The sequence below is a fragment of the Mesoplodon bidens genome, assembly GCF_964165515.1.
Source record: "Mesoplodon bidens genome assembly, chromosome: 12".
Classification (NCBI taxonomy): Eukaryota; Metazoa; Chordata; class Mammalia; order Artiodactyla; family Ziphiidae; genus Mesoplodon; species Mesoplodon bidens.
Window position 1 is genome coordinate 61,864,209 of NC_138168.1, and position 14,139 is coordinate 61,878,347.

Sequence of the window (14,139 nt, forward strand, 5' to 3'; positions counted from 1 at the left end):
TGGCTGTGGGCTAAAGATTATAGAAACAGGTGGGGCAAAAATAAAACCACAGATGGTTTACTGAGGTGACTCATTTCTCCACCCCCTTCCAACTTCCAACCCCTTTAGTTTTTAGTTTTGTTTTTAACATTTCAATTGTGAAATTTTTACTAAAAGTGTCAAATCTCCAAGTTCTTCTAGTTGAGACAGGAATATTGTACCAAAGAAATCCATTTCTACAGCAGTCTCTCTTCACTGCCCTATCTGATTTCCAAGATTTTTTTTAATGTTAAAGTTTTGCATGGAATTCTATTCTCTCTCTCTCTCTCCCTCTCGCATACATTTTCCACATCCAGAAACAAACCCTTCTTGAAAATGAGATCAGCAGATTGCACATTGAAAGACACAAATACACTGCACTAGAATGCCATACTTGCCCTCTAGTTACCAGCTCAAATGCATTCAGGAGACACATAGGTACAACCCACTCCCTGCGCTGGGGGATTGTATGCTCTGTACCTGCCAGGGTTGTGGTTGGAATATCTGGTAATCCAGAGTTTTACATAAAACTTTATTTACTGAATTGACCGGCATATATACAACCATCAGTTCTGTCTCTGCGGAATAGGAGGTAACTATCATAACATTTTACTCTATGAATAGGGCACAGTCCCCACTCACAGGATGTTTGGGGACAAGGAGGATTACCTACACCCCTCCTTGGCTGTGATGTTTGGAGTTGAACCTAAGCACCGCTCATCGAAGCCCTCAGCGATCCTGTTCGCTTTCGTCCTCCCTGCCCATGACCCTCTCCCCCGAGCCGCTCTCCCTCAGCCCCTTTCCGGGCTAGATCTGGTGGGCGCTCCAGAGCGGTGTAGATAGCGGACGTTCGCGGTGTCCGCTCCGCGCGGGGTTTGGCTCCGCTTGCGCAGCGCCCGCGCAGCCCGCCAGGGGGACCCCGACCCGCCCAGGCGGCGTCTGATAAGAAAGAGTCCGAGGGGCGTGGAGCCAGGGTCCTGCAGCGCCTGCTCCAGGAAAACCGGGAATCAGCCGGGTCTTCTCCACTCCTCCGGGGGCTGGCGGGACACCGGCTCCGAGACCTGGGGTTCCAGCGAGAGGCTCGCCCCAAGGGTGGGAGTGTCCGTTTCCACCCTCTGGCCTTCCAGCCCGGAGAAGAGCTCCTGGAAGCGGGTATTTTGTTCTCAAAGATAGGTTTTTGTCTGCGGTGATTCCCTGTTCTGGAAGGGCAACTTTGCGGCCGCGGCACGGGTCTTGGGGGCTGGGGGTCCTGGAGGGAGAGGATTGCATTTTGTCTGCATCCTCGAGGAGGAGGCTGGCGGCGAGATTGGGGGTGGCCGGGCCGGGGGAGTTCCCACGGGTCGTGGACGGCGGGAGCTTGGAGTGCATCAGGTCGCGATCGCGTGGCCACGCTCCTGGTAGCCCGCCCGGGCCCCTGCACCCCGTCCCCAGCCTCCTCTTCGGCGCTTGGGGCGTGAGGTTCGGTGGGCATCTTTCAGGAGCCGAGCAGAAAACTTTTCCCTTCCCAGCCCCCGGTCCCTTTTGTCTTTCTTGCGCGGCGGCGGCGACGACTGAACAGCGATTCCCTGTCCCCTGCCCGGCGCACCGCGCCGGGTGACCTCCGAGGGAGGGAGCGCTCGGACTCCGTGCGCCCTACGGCTGCGTCCGGCGTCCCGGCGACCCACGGCGGGCACAGACAGCGACGCGCCCCCCGCCCAGAGGCCGCCGCCGCCACTCCCCTCCGCCGGCCCGCACACCTCACCGCCCGCCCCCTCGCCTGACTCATCCGCCTGCCTTGGCAGCGCCGCGCCCGCTGCCCGAGCCCCGCCGGGATGGGGAGCGAGACCGCGGCTGCCCGCGGCTGCCGAGCTTCCTGCTGACGCCCCTGACCCCGCCGCCTCCTTCGCTCGGCTCTGGAGGCGCCCGACATCGCACCAGCTCCGGGAGTGACAGCCGCGACAGGCAACCGGACCCCCGAGGCCCCGAGCTCAGGACAGGTGAGGGGGAAGGAAAGGGTGCTGCCGGCGGTGGGGAGGTGGGTGGGCAGTCAGTGCAGCTGAGACGGGGCGCTGCTTTATTCCTCCTCCCCCGCCCCGCTTGGGACCCCGGAGCTAGGGTAAACACTGTCTCCTGAAGTTTGCGAAATAAACCAAGCCCGCCGTCAGTTCCGGACTCCCCAGTCCTCAGAGCGCAAGAGGAGCCGTGCGGGGCAGCCTCCCAGAACCCGGAGCCTTGGAGCGCCTGGCTGGGTTTCTCCAAGCTACACCCTCCTTTGTCTCCGTTCCAGAGACTCAGCATTCTCTGTAAAGATGTCCACAGCATAATTTATAGTAGTCCTTGGCGAGAGCAAAGTGTGGTCAGGGTTTCCTAAAGCAATATCTGTATGTGGTAGTATCTTCGTAGGCGAAATGGAGACGCGAAGCAATTGTTTGCCAAGTTCAGCACTATTCTTCTCCCAATGGAGTCTGTCCTTAAGAGAAGGGGCTGAGGGTTTGAAAGATTTTCTCCATTAATCATTCTTTTGCTATAATTAATTGCCCAAGCCAGCATTTCACATTTTGTAGGTACAAGCTCTCTGTGTGTATTTACTGCCGCTAGATTTCGACTGAGAAGTATGTGTATGTGTGTGTGAGGTGATATTTGTAATAAGAACAGTTCACTATTTCAGTACCAGTTTCAGGCATTGGTAATGCCAGATAGTCAGATGCTTCACATTTATGTAATTTACTCATTGAAGTCAGACCAAGTACACCTTAGTCTGGTGTTGGACTAAGTATGTTGGGCTAAAGTGTCTCTTACCCGGATTTTTCTTCTAAAGACCTTCAGAAGTACTTGTGGACAACTGTATATACAGAAAACATTTCAAGAATCAACAACTATTCTTATTTGTCAGTAAGAATATTGAACTCTTAGGTTTTGCTGTCAAACCGAGTTCTGAGATACACTTTCTGTAGTGCTTTATGAATAAATGATTACCAGCTCCTATGAAAGCTATTTACTTTGCTGGTTTGTCATGTCTTGCATTATGGAAACACTTATAAAATGACCTTCAAGGGCCTCCCTGGTGGCGCAGTGGTTGAGAGTCCGCCTGCCGATGCAGGGGATACGGGTTCGTGCCCCGGTCCGGGAGGATCCCATATGCCGCGGAGCAGTTGGGCCCGTGAGCCATGGCCACTGAGCCTGTGCATCCGGAGCCTGTGCTCCGCAACGGGAGAGGCCACAACAGTGAGAGGCCCACGTACCGCAAAAAAAAAAAAAAAAAAAAAAAGACCTTCAAGTTTGTTATTTGGCTACTGATACTAGAATATATTACCATTTTGGAAAAAGTAGGCTAAATTTCAAAACTTCTCAAATCTCACTTTATTTTTCCACTACTTTTTCCCCATACAGAAGCATCTGCTTTAGTTTCATGCTTTTCAAACAGCTTAAGAGAAGAATAGGCATTCTTCTTAACAGAAAGTAATGCTGCTATTAAGTAGAAACTATAGTTAAATGCTTTAGTAAAGTAATGTTACAAGATATTTTTTACTCAAAATATATATACTGAAGGGTTAGAATGATTTTCTCTAATGAAGTCCTACTACAGAGCTCATAATTGTGAGATGATTTAGGTATAATTTGTAACCCTGGTTATAATTAGCTTTGGATCCTAGGCTGGGGAATCTTTCAGTGAAAGAGACTTGTGTGGGGAGCTTCTGTATGCAATTTCCAGGCAGCTGGCACATAGAGGTTTACTTGCTGCTTCTGAGGCAGGTCCAGAGAAACACATGAAGTATTCCAAAGGCACCCATAAGCAGAATGGATTCTTCAGGAAAGATCATTGTAAAGAATGGGCTTCCCTGGTGGTGCAGTGGTTGAGAGTCCGCCTGCCGATGCAAGGGACACGTGTTCGTGCCCCGGTCCGGGAGGATCCCACATGCCGCGGAGTGGCTGGGCCCGTGAGCTATGGCCGCTGAGCCTGCGTGTCCGGAGCCTGTGCTCTGCAACGGGAGAGGCCACAACAGTGAGAGGCCCGCGTACCGCAAAAAGAAAAAAAAAAAAAAAAAGAATGAAGGCTGCACTTGTATTCCAACTTGGAGGAATTATTAGTAAAGCTTTTGAATCTTCCCAGAGTTAGATCGCTGTACTTGGACTTCTGTAGTTCCAGAATTTTGACAACAGCTCATTGGACAGAGAAAGATAACTACTGACATACAGGGGGAGTGGATTTGAACGGTTTGTTTAAATTCTCTTATTCCCATGATAATTCTTAGCATAAAGGAAAAGAAATTCATTTTAATTTAGGAAAATAGATAAGAACAAAAATAAAAGCAGATGTCACTTTTTACATTTCTTAAACAAAATTAGTAGAAGATAAAATAGTCTTCATGGTAATGCATATTACTTATCAATAGAATGTACAGTCTAAAAGAGGAGGCAGTTTTAAAATAAATTTCATTTAGTTTTGCTCTCCCTAAATGGGAGACTGCATGGGGAGTTCGGTCAAGCAGAACACATTCGCAAAAAGAACTTGTGTAGAGATGGAAAAAACAAATCTGCAGTGAGATGGACCCCTCATTTTATGACGGAAGATGTGATTTGCAGTTTTATCAAGTGTATTCATTTCAGGACTTAAGATATGTTTTGTCTGCTAAGGTCTGATATGTTCCCAAGCATTCAGAAAACATGGGTGAACACTTGTTATGGTGCCAGGCTTGCTGAAGGACAGCAAAGTAGCCTCTCCCATGGGAGCTTACAGGCTGGCGGGGAGGGGACTGGAGAATGTGCCATAGATCGCTGAGCACCTGTCCTTGAGCATCAGGGGACTGGTTCACACTGGGGAGAAGGATGGTGGATTTCCAAGGACACTGGATGGGGAGCTGGAAAACCCAAGTTGTTGTCCTGGCTGAGACACTAATGATGTGGCCCTGGGTATGTTTCTAGGCTTTTCTGAGCCTCTCTGCTTTCATCAACAGACCAAGGACTTTGGACTGTGATCTTTTCATCCTCTTTTTAAAATGCTGCTTGATGAGGAGAAATCAGGATGAGGTGTGGCTGGTGGTGGGGTGGGTGAGTAGAGTTTGGGTTGGGGGAAGACTGGCTGGAGGAGACAGGCTGTGCTGGACACAGGGAAAGAATAATGACCATGATAATTGAAGGTCAAGGAGATCTGACCTGGGGCATCTGGCCCATCATTGATTATATGAGTTTAAAATACATAACAAAGTAATAAATAGCAACATTCACTTAGTACTTGATGGTTTTCGATGAATTTTCACACATAATGCCAATTGATTTTCATTACAACCACAAGAGTTTATTCAAGCAGAAAGGTGATGAAACCAGGACTAATTTCTCAAAGCACGTTTGCACCAGTACACTCCATTGCCTTTCTGTAGAAACAGGAAAAGCTAGAACACACTTTAGAAACCTTGTATAAACGGGAGAGAGATATAAGGGTGGCATCAGATTTTAGTGGAGTTTCAAATCTCTGAGTAAAAATTTAGGTTACATTCTAGAAGATAAGAATCTCCAATTGTGAGATCAAGACCTGACACATCTGGAATTCTGATTGTTAATCTTCAGTTTGATTACTCCTGTTCTGGGCTTCCTCCTGATCTCATCTCCCTCCCCATCCCCAGCAGGAGTTCTGGTGATTTGATTATTACAGTCATTGATAAGACTTTTCCAAGAGTTTTGAGTACAATTGGGAAAAGGAAATTCTCATATAAAGGTGGGGATTCTTGGACCATTGTACTGTTAATTAATGGGATATATTCCAATAGCAAATTGTGCTTTGGAAACTGTCAGCAGAGGTGAAATTACACAAAATTCATGGGAATGTGAGCAAAGTGTGATTATGTGGATCTGTGCATTCCTTCCTACAGTGTCCTTGTCACTCTGCTCCAAGCACTAAAGGGGTGTCAAGTGCACTACAGTGCACGAAAGGGGGTCAAGTCCCCTCCCCCTCCCCCTGTGTTCCTGTGGAAGGGAGCTGATCAGGATTCATCTGGTTATACACTCTAGGGACCTACATTTAACTGCGTTAGGTGGAAAAAGTAGATTTATAGGCTCATGTGACTGGAAAGTCCAAACGTGGACTTTGCTCCAGTCGTGGCTGGAACCCAGAGCCTCACATGACTTTGTTAAGGTTCTTTCTGTCTCTCCCCATTTATCAGCTTCTCTTCTTTCTGAATCAGCTTCATTCTGAGGCCTCTTTCTACATGCTAAGAAAGCTGACCATTGGTAATTCCAAACCTGCATCCTTGGGCTTTTGATCCATAGGAAAGAGAGGTCTTCTCTCTTCCAGGTCCCATTTATAGAAATCTCCTGAAAGAGCTATGGTTGGCCCTGTTATGGAGGTCACTGAATCAGTCTCTGTGTCCAGCACAGAGTGCTACTGTGATAGTCTTGGACTGGATCATGTGCCCAACACTGTATATATGTGATGCTAGTGGTGGGATGGGGAGACGGAGACTGGTAGAGGCACCGTGATTGACATGATCTTCTGTTAAGATCATATAGATCTCCCAAGACAATGAGGCTGCCAATCAAAAGCAACATGTCTATTATTGCGGAGAATTGCCCCCTCCATTTTGAGACAGCCACTTGCACAACGATGTGAAGTTTGCACGTGGAAGCAACTCAGGTGACCACGGCCATGCAAATTCCAGAAGTGGGATCTTCCTCCCAGCCAAGGCAAAGCTAGGTGATGAAATAATTCCCTCCATGTCTAGACTTTGCCAAGAGGACCCAGAATATTATTGAACGAGGAGCCCACCATTTATCCATGTCCATGTGCTTTTAGCAAGTACCCCTGTGCCTTATTTCCAGCCTAGGGATTTTATTTCCAGAAGCCCTGGTCTTCTAGGGATCATTTGATTAGAGACCCCTACTTTGGGCATTATGAGATTAGAGACCCAGGGACACAGTGACAGTTTGAACAAGGAAGTAAAGTGATGAACACAGAACTATTGTTTGTACAAGTTTATTGAGTTTGTGGGAAATGGGCAGGGGGATGCAGCAGGCACAGATTAGGGTTACCACTTAGGACGCCTAAGGTAATAGGTCCCAAATTAGAATATTGGCATGTGTGAGCAACATTATCAACGTCTGGTGAGGATGAAGGAGCACCTGTGTTGACAAAAACATTGGTTGGATGAAACAGATCAAGCGGAACCAAACCAGGAAGGTAGGCTGGGCCAGTAGGTGAAGAGGCTGTGTGTTGTAGGTAGGTTCATAGCAACTGGACTGTATCGAAAGGAGGCCTGTGGCCACCACGTGTCCTAGGGGCAAAACCTTTATATGTGTAGCACTGACATTTATTAAAGACCTACCTAGTATGCCAAGTCCCATGTTAAATGCTTTACATTCATTATGTTATTGAAATCTCATAAAAGCCCTCTACTGTGAGAAAGCGGAAAGTTAGGGAGGTAAATAAGTTGCTCAAGGTTATGTGGTCATTAAGTGGTAGACCTGGGATTCAAACCCTGGCAGTCTGCAACAAAAGCCTGTGCTTAAACTATGCAACACCACCTCTCAAGGTCAAGGTCAGAATCTAGTGTACCAGGCCAAATTGAAGGATGGGCCCCATATTGGGCCTCCCCGTAGGCAACCAGAGTGCCAGAAGTCCAGGTCAGACAGAGGGGATGGAATAGAGGCTATCAGGTGAAGATGTAGAGCGCTCATGCTCAGCGGCAAACTGGACAAGAGAGACACAGTGAGAATAGAACGGGCGTAGGTTCCTGGTTTGGGGTTTGGGCACAGGGAGGAGAGTGAGTGGGAACAGCACCAGGAAGTTGAATAGGTGGGCAGATCAGTAGAACTAGAGCTTGACTGTTGATCTGAGAACAGGAAGTCTGCCATCTGCCCTGCTTTAAATATCCTTCGTGGTGTAAGCCAATAAGAATATGGCATGGGTGACTCCTTAGCGGGAGATAGAGTTCTATTAGTTGTCAGGCACTATTAAGGGGAAAAATGAGCTAACATTTGTAGAGCATCTGCCATGTGCCTTAGATACATAATCTCACCGAGTCTTCATGAGACTCCTGGGAGGAGATATAGTTCGGCTTTGATTTTTTTTTTTTTTTTTGAGCAAGGAAATGAAGGCTTAGAGAAGTTCAATTACTTGCCTGAGTTCCTGGAGCCAGACTGGAAAATGAAGGAGCTGTCACGGAAACCAGGATATATCTGTATCTCCACCTCATCCTGGATCTTCAGGGAGTCATCCTGGTCCAGGCAGGGCAAGGTCAATTTCAAGTCTGGGCCATAGACATGGGGACGTCAGCAGGGGTGTATGGTTGGGAAGGGAGATCGTGAGTGAACGTTTAGACAGCTTAATGTGAGCTGAGAGCAGGTCACCGGAACAGTGTTGTCCAGCAGGACTATATCCGGCTTTGGCAGAAAACTTAATAACCTAGTAGGTTTTTCCCCCTCAGTGCAGGATCGCTATCATCATGCAGGATAGATACGTCAGCAAGTCAGATGTTTGGAGGACTTAATTTTAGTCACTGACTTCAGTTGAAGAGAAGGGACCTCTGCCAGCCGCCATGGCCTGAATTTACCTTTATACACAAAGGTACTTTTCCCAGAAATATGATAAATAAGAAATAGATACATATATGGAGAGAGTTGGAGAGAGAGGAAAAGCATTAGCACATACTGAATGTAACAGGTATGTGGAATACACTCCAGCTATAAAGGTCTATACGTGAAGATGCTCTAAATGAAACTATTTACTGATGAAATATGAGTGATATATGATTCCCCAACAAATGCAAGGTCAAATGGGTCTCTGTGTAAATTTATGACTGGATGTAGATGTTCACTGTGTGCAATGAACTGTGTGTACATATGATAAGAAGAAGGGGAATGAAAAGGTAAGTGAAAAGAAATATTTGAAACATAGTTTTGAGAATTCATAGCCTATTTGGGGAGGGAAGGCAACCATGCGTAAACTTTTAAAGCAGCACGATGGAATAATATGATTTCAGAGTTGGCAGGATCTTTCAGAGAGCCATCAGGATCACAGTGTTAGCCAGTATTATGAAATACAGACTTAATAGTAGCAGATGAACATAGATGTTATGGAAACTAAAAGGAGTGGAACCATCTGAAACCTGGAAGGCTGATCAGGGGAAGCTTCTAGGAGTTCTGATAAGTATATATGGGCAGAAAGAAGAGACAAGCGTATTCCAGGTAGGATGACTAAACTTCTCAATGAGCCAGAGACCACTGGGAAATGACTTGTAGTTGAACAGGTTGGGTTTGCTACTTGTTACAGTGAGGGAACAGGTACACCACAGGAAAACATGGGGTGTCGCATTAAAAAGGTGTTAGAAATGCGTGATTATAGGATTTGGTCTTGTAAGTGATTTGGGAGAGGCTTTAAAGAAGCAGGACTGGGCTTCCCTGGTGGCGCAGTGGTTGAGAGTCCGCCTGCCGATGCAGGGGACACGGGTTCGCGCCCTGGTCCGGGAAGATCCCACATGCCGCGGAGCGGCTGAGCCCGTGAGCCATGGCCACTGAGCCTGCGCGTCCGGAGCCTGTGCTCCGCAACGGGAGAGGCCACAACAGTGAGAGGGCCGCGTACCGCAAAAAAAAAAAAAAAAAAGAAGAAGCAGGACTTTTCTCTGCATTGAAGCAGGGATAATGCTATGAGTTTGTATCTTAATTAAGTCTTATCCAGAAGGAGCAAGACTAGAGAGGCTGACATTATAATTGGCAAAGATGCAGCAAATACTCATTAGCCAGATTAGGGGAATATGGGTCATTTGGGGGGTTGGATGATATTTGTGTTTTTGTTTGTGTTCAGATAGGATTAAACAGTGGTCTTCTTTCTGTCCTGATTCACCACGGTCACAGAGTGGCCTTGTCTGGTGCGGATGCTCTGTGAAATCATTTCCATCCAACAGGAGGACCTCAGGGCCAGCTTCCAGATATCAGGTCTACTGTGCCCTTTCATAAACTGCAAATGATATTCCAAAGTGTACCTGATTTCATGCACCAACCGAGATTCCCATTACAATATGATCCTGTTAGTGAATTCTTCTCTTGAAGTTATTGAGGTGATTTTCTTCCTATTTTGTAAAATTTTATTTAATAGCATTTATTAAGTTCCCACTGTTTACCAGGTACCCTGTTAGATTCTGGGGAGGTCAGGATGACAAGGATCTCAAGAATCTCATAATCTAATGAGAGGACTGCATGCAAGTCAGTGACTATGATGCCTTGAAATAAAGCTGGTAGAGATATGAGAATAGGTAAAGAAGAATAGGGGCTCCTGGGATGAAAGTGATGCTGGAAAGAGTAGGCTCTTTTACAAACAGTGAGCTAATCACAGAGGTGCTGATAGGTTGGCAGCTGCTAAGGTATGTTTGCAGTTTTGAGAATCAGCATCTTTGGGCTGAAATGCAGTATGAATCCAAAGATTCTCAGTCCTCTCTCTAAGCTGATCTTGGTATAGAAGAGGCATGCATTTTTGGCTCACTTGGCAAAGCACGTATCAGATCAGCTCAGTGCAAGTATGAGAACATACATGTGCAAGTATTTTTGATACAGTAGACAGCATTTCTGAAGGGGTGTTATTATTTCTAATAAAAGCAATACATGCTTCTAATGAAAACTTTGGAAAAGACAGTAACTATAAAAAAAATCAAGGAGAAAATTTGCCTATAATCCCATGACCCAAAAGCACCCATAACAGTCTGGCATTTTTCTTCCCCTTTATATTTAATGAAGTTTTTCCATAGTTAATAACATATTACAATGTGCTCTGTTTGCTTAACCTTGTGTCCTAAATATTTTCCAGCTTCTCGGCAAGCTTTATTAATGTTGTATAATATTTGATTGTATGATTTACCATAATTTATTAACTATTCCCTTAAGATTGGACTGTTAGGCTGTTTCCAAATAACTGGTCTTATAACTGGCATTTTGATGAAATCTTTGTTCATATTTCAGGTTACTTCTTTAAGCAAGATCCATGGAAAAGTAATTCCTGGGTCAAAGAGTATAAATATTTTAATACCTTTGGTACTTAATGCCAGACTGATTTTCAGAATAAGTGAACTTGTGATTGACAGTGCAGGGGAATCCCCCCCTCACCGTGCCTGCACTAGGGGTTTATTTATTTTTTTCTTAAATGAGAAAAGCTACCATTTCAAGATGAGTAACAGTTCTGCCAACTGCTGATTTTGTTCCTTTGTACCAAAACCTCTCTTTTAAAGTGGAGGTTGGTCAAATGTTGTGATGAACCACTCGATTTAAAAAAATTTACTCACAAAGTGGTCCTGAATATTCAGATAGGGACCCATGACAGAGAGAAAATTAGCTTGTGAATGACTTTTTAAAGCCAATGACGGGCAGGCACAGCGTGTGAGGGCACACTTCAGACCTTAGTGTGGAGAACCTGTGAGTGAAGGTGATCCTGGACAAAGGCCCCACTTTTTGGAGCAAACGCTCTGCCAACCCCACCTCTGTAGCTTGGCAGTCAGGTCCTCGCAGTCCTGGAATTGTGGAACATTTGGAGCTGTTACGCTCGTGGTCCCTACACTGTTTGAAGGGGCTGTCACCCAGGGAGCATGGTCTGTTTTGTTCAGGGCTGTGTTCTCAGCAGGCGACCCAGGAGCAGTTAGTGCTGATGGGTAGAATTTGAGGTCGGCTGTGCCCTAAGGTAGGATGTGAACACCTGAGAGATAGCTCCTTCCCGAGGTCCTCTGCTCTCTTAGTCACTGATCCCCTAAAACAAGCCAAACAAAGATCCTGAATTTGGAAACTTCTGGTTTTACTCCCTTTCCCAAAGGCAAGCCAACCATATCGAAGTGTCTAGTTTTCAGAGTGATAAACCTTGCCTTATTCCACAAGAAGGATGAACTTGGAGTTTATTCAGACCTCTGTGGGGTGTTTATTGCCCAAAAACATTGCTTGAGACTGCAAAGGAACTATTGAACTTTACCATAGCAGTCAATTTGAGGTGGTTTTTCAGTGCCTGTTTCAATTGTTCCACAACTGCTCTTTTGCTGCAGAAATAATTCACAACTACAATAAAAATACTTATGGTTTTCTTCTAAAAGTTGGAGAATATTATTACAGTGTTATGACTCCATTTTCTTCTGTGGATCTCAGTCAATAATTTTGAGCAAAATTATTTTCATTCATTTGTTCACCAAATCATTATTTACTGAGATTCATTCAGTAGTTGCTGTTTGAATCATATTTATGACCCACTTTGTCAAATGTGAGGTGTGCCTTACACCATGATAGTGTAGAAAACCAGGTAGGAAAATATGACCTATACATTTATTATTTGCTCTCTGATGAAACATATGAAAGTTCTCATATCATCATGCATAACGTAGTAAATGCAAGCTCTGTAGGAAGTTCATTCATTTATAATTGATTCAACAAATGTTATGTGCCAGGAGCTTCCCTCGTGGTGCAGTGGTTGGGAATCCGCCTGCCAATGCAGGGGACAGGGTTCAAGCCCTGGTCCGAGAAGATCCCACATGCTGCAGAGCATCTAAGCCCTTGAGCCGCAACTACTGAGCCCACGTGCCAGATCTACTGAAGCCCGTGCTCCACAACAAGAGAAGCCACCGCAATGAGAAGCCTGCACACTGCAACGAAGAGTAGCCCCCCGCTCGCTGCAACTAGAGAAAGCCTGCGCACAGCAACAAAGACCCAACACAGCCAAAAAATTAATTAATTAATTAAAATAAATAAATAAATAAATGTTATGTGCCAGGAGCTGGGGATAGGGTAAAGATCAAAAGAAAGGTTGTGGTGGAATGTACATCCTAAATGAGGAAGACAAGTCAGTTTCAGGAAGTAGAAAGTCCTATGAGAAAATGAAGGAACCTGATGTAACAGAGTGCCTGGGGTTCTGTAGATCAGAAGGTCAGGAAAGACCTCTCTGGGTTTGTCATTTGAACTAAGACCAGCCTTGCATATTGGGGAGGGGAGGTAGGCTTTATTTTCAGGGCACTGGGAAGCCGTTAGAAGGCTTTTCTTCTGGAGCATGAGGTTTGAGGTCATTTATTAAAAAGAGTGGTTGAGGTTTAGAATGCTAAGCAATATTGTGATGATGGTGTTGGAGCCGGGAACGGAAGCAACGTTCGCATTAGAAACTCCCTGTGTCGTTCTGCTCAAGATGTGCCCTACATCAATATGTGGCTGAAGGCATCCCATAAATAGTATATCCACCTTCAAAGGCTGTTTAATGTGACTACAAATATTTTATATTAATATAAGTATAGTTCTGTCCATAAAATATAAACAGCTTAATCAGTCCACTGTGAAGTTTTTATGTAAAGCTTATTTTTTTTAACTGTGCCTAGCATAGTGACTTGTGTATTGTACGCATTCAGTAAATGTTTGCTGAATTAATTATATTGAATCTTTTATACTGTCAGTAAAATATCACCCTACGATATAAAATCACATTTAAGACAGAGTATTTTTGTGAAAAGACCAAATCATTTCTTAGAAAAAAATTTAGATAAAATGTTAACTGTACTCTGAATACTAATTTTCAATTATAGTCAAAATTAAAAATTGAAATCTTGAAAATAAAAATCTAATACACAGCTATAATTATCTTCCTTATATGCAGTATAGGTAGAAGTCTCTGGAAAGTCCACATGTTAGATAAAGGTTTCATTAGCAACAGTTGGTTTTATCACACTCTGTTTAACACATGTGGAAATTCCTTATTTATTTTATGAGTCTCCCAATCGTTGAACCAACCTCTATTCATAACTCTTCTGCCAACACCGGCATAGTGGAACATAGATGATAATAGCATATAATTAGTGATGTTTGTTAAGCTCATTGTCTTCCGGGAGACCGAGTTCAAAATATACTTATTGAGTCATCAGACATTTATGGGGAGTGGGCCAAGTGCCATCCACTGTGGTCAGTTCTGGAAGTTAACAGGCTTCTCGCGAGGAATTCACAGTCCAGAGAGCAATCTGGTACGTACTCAGAGCAAGGGTGAGAGTTTTGAAAGATGATCTTTGGGTCTCCCTGAGTCTAAGCTTGGGGAAGGGAGATGGTAGTGAGTGAAACTGTGCATTATTTCGCAGAAGCCTTCAATGTGGAATTTGGTTAGGTTTTTTTTTAAAAGACAGATTACAAAAAGAAGACAAAGATAAAAAAGGCAGC

The 14,139-nt window shown here is 45.0% G+C and overlaps 1 protein-coding gene across 1 annotated transcript in view; it reads left to right on the plus strand.

Annotated features, from left to right (window-relative positions):
• Positions 1-1,480: 1,480 nt before the first annotated feature.
• Positions 1,481-14,139, plus strand: part of TMEM200A (transmembrane protein 200A) — a 78,677-nt gene continuing 66,018 nt past the window's right edge. The window contains exon 1 of the mRNA XM_081251206.1: positions 1,481-1,994. The gene's annotated coding sequence lies outside the window, so the exon portion shown is untranslated. The remainder of the gene's footprint in view (positions 1,995-14,139) is intronic.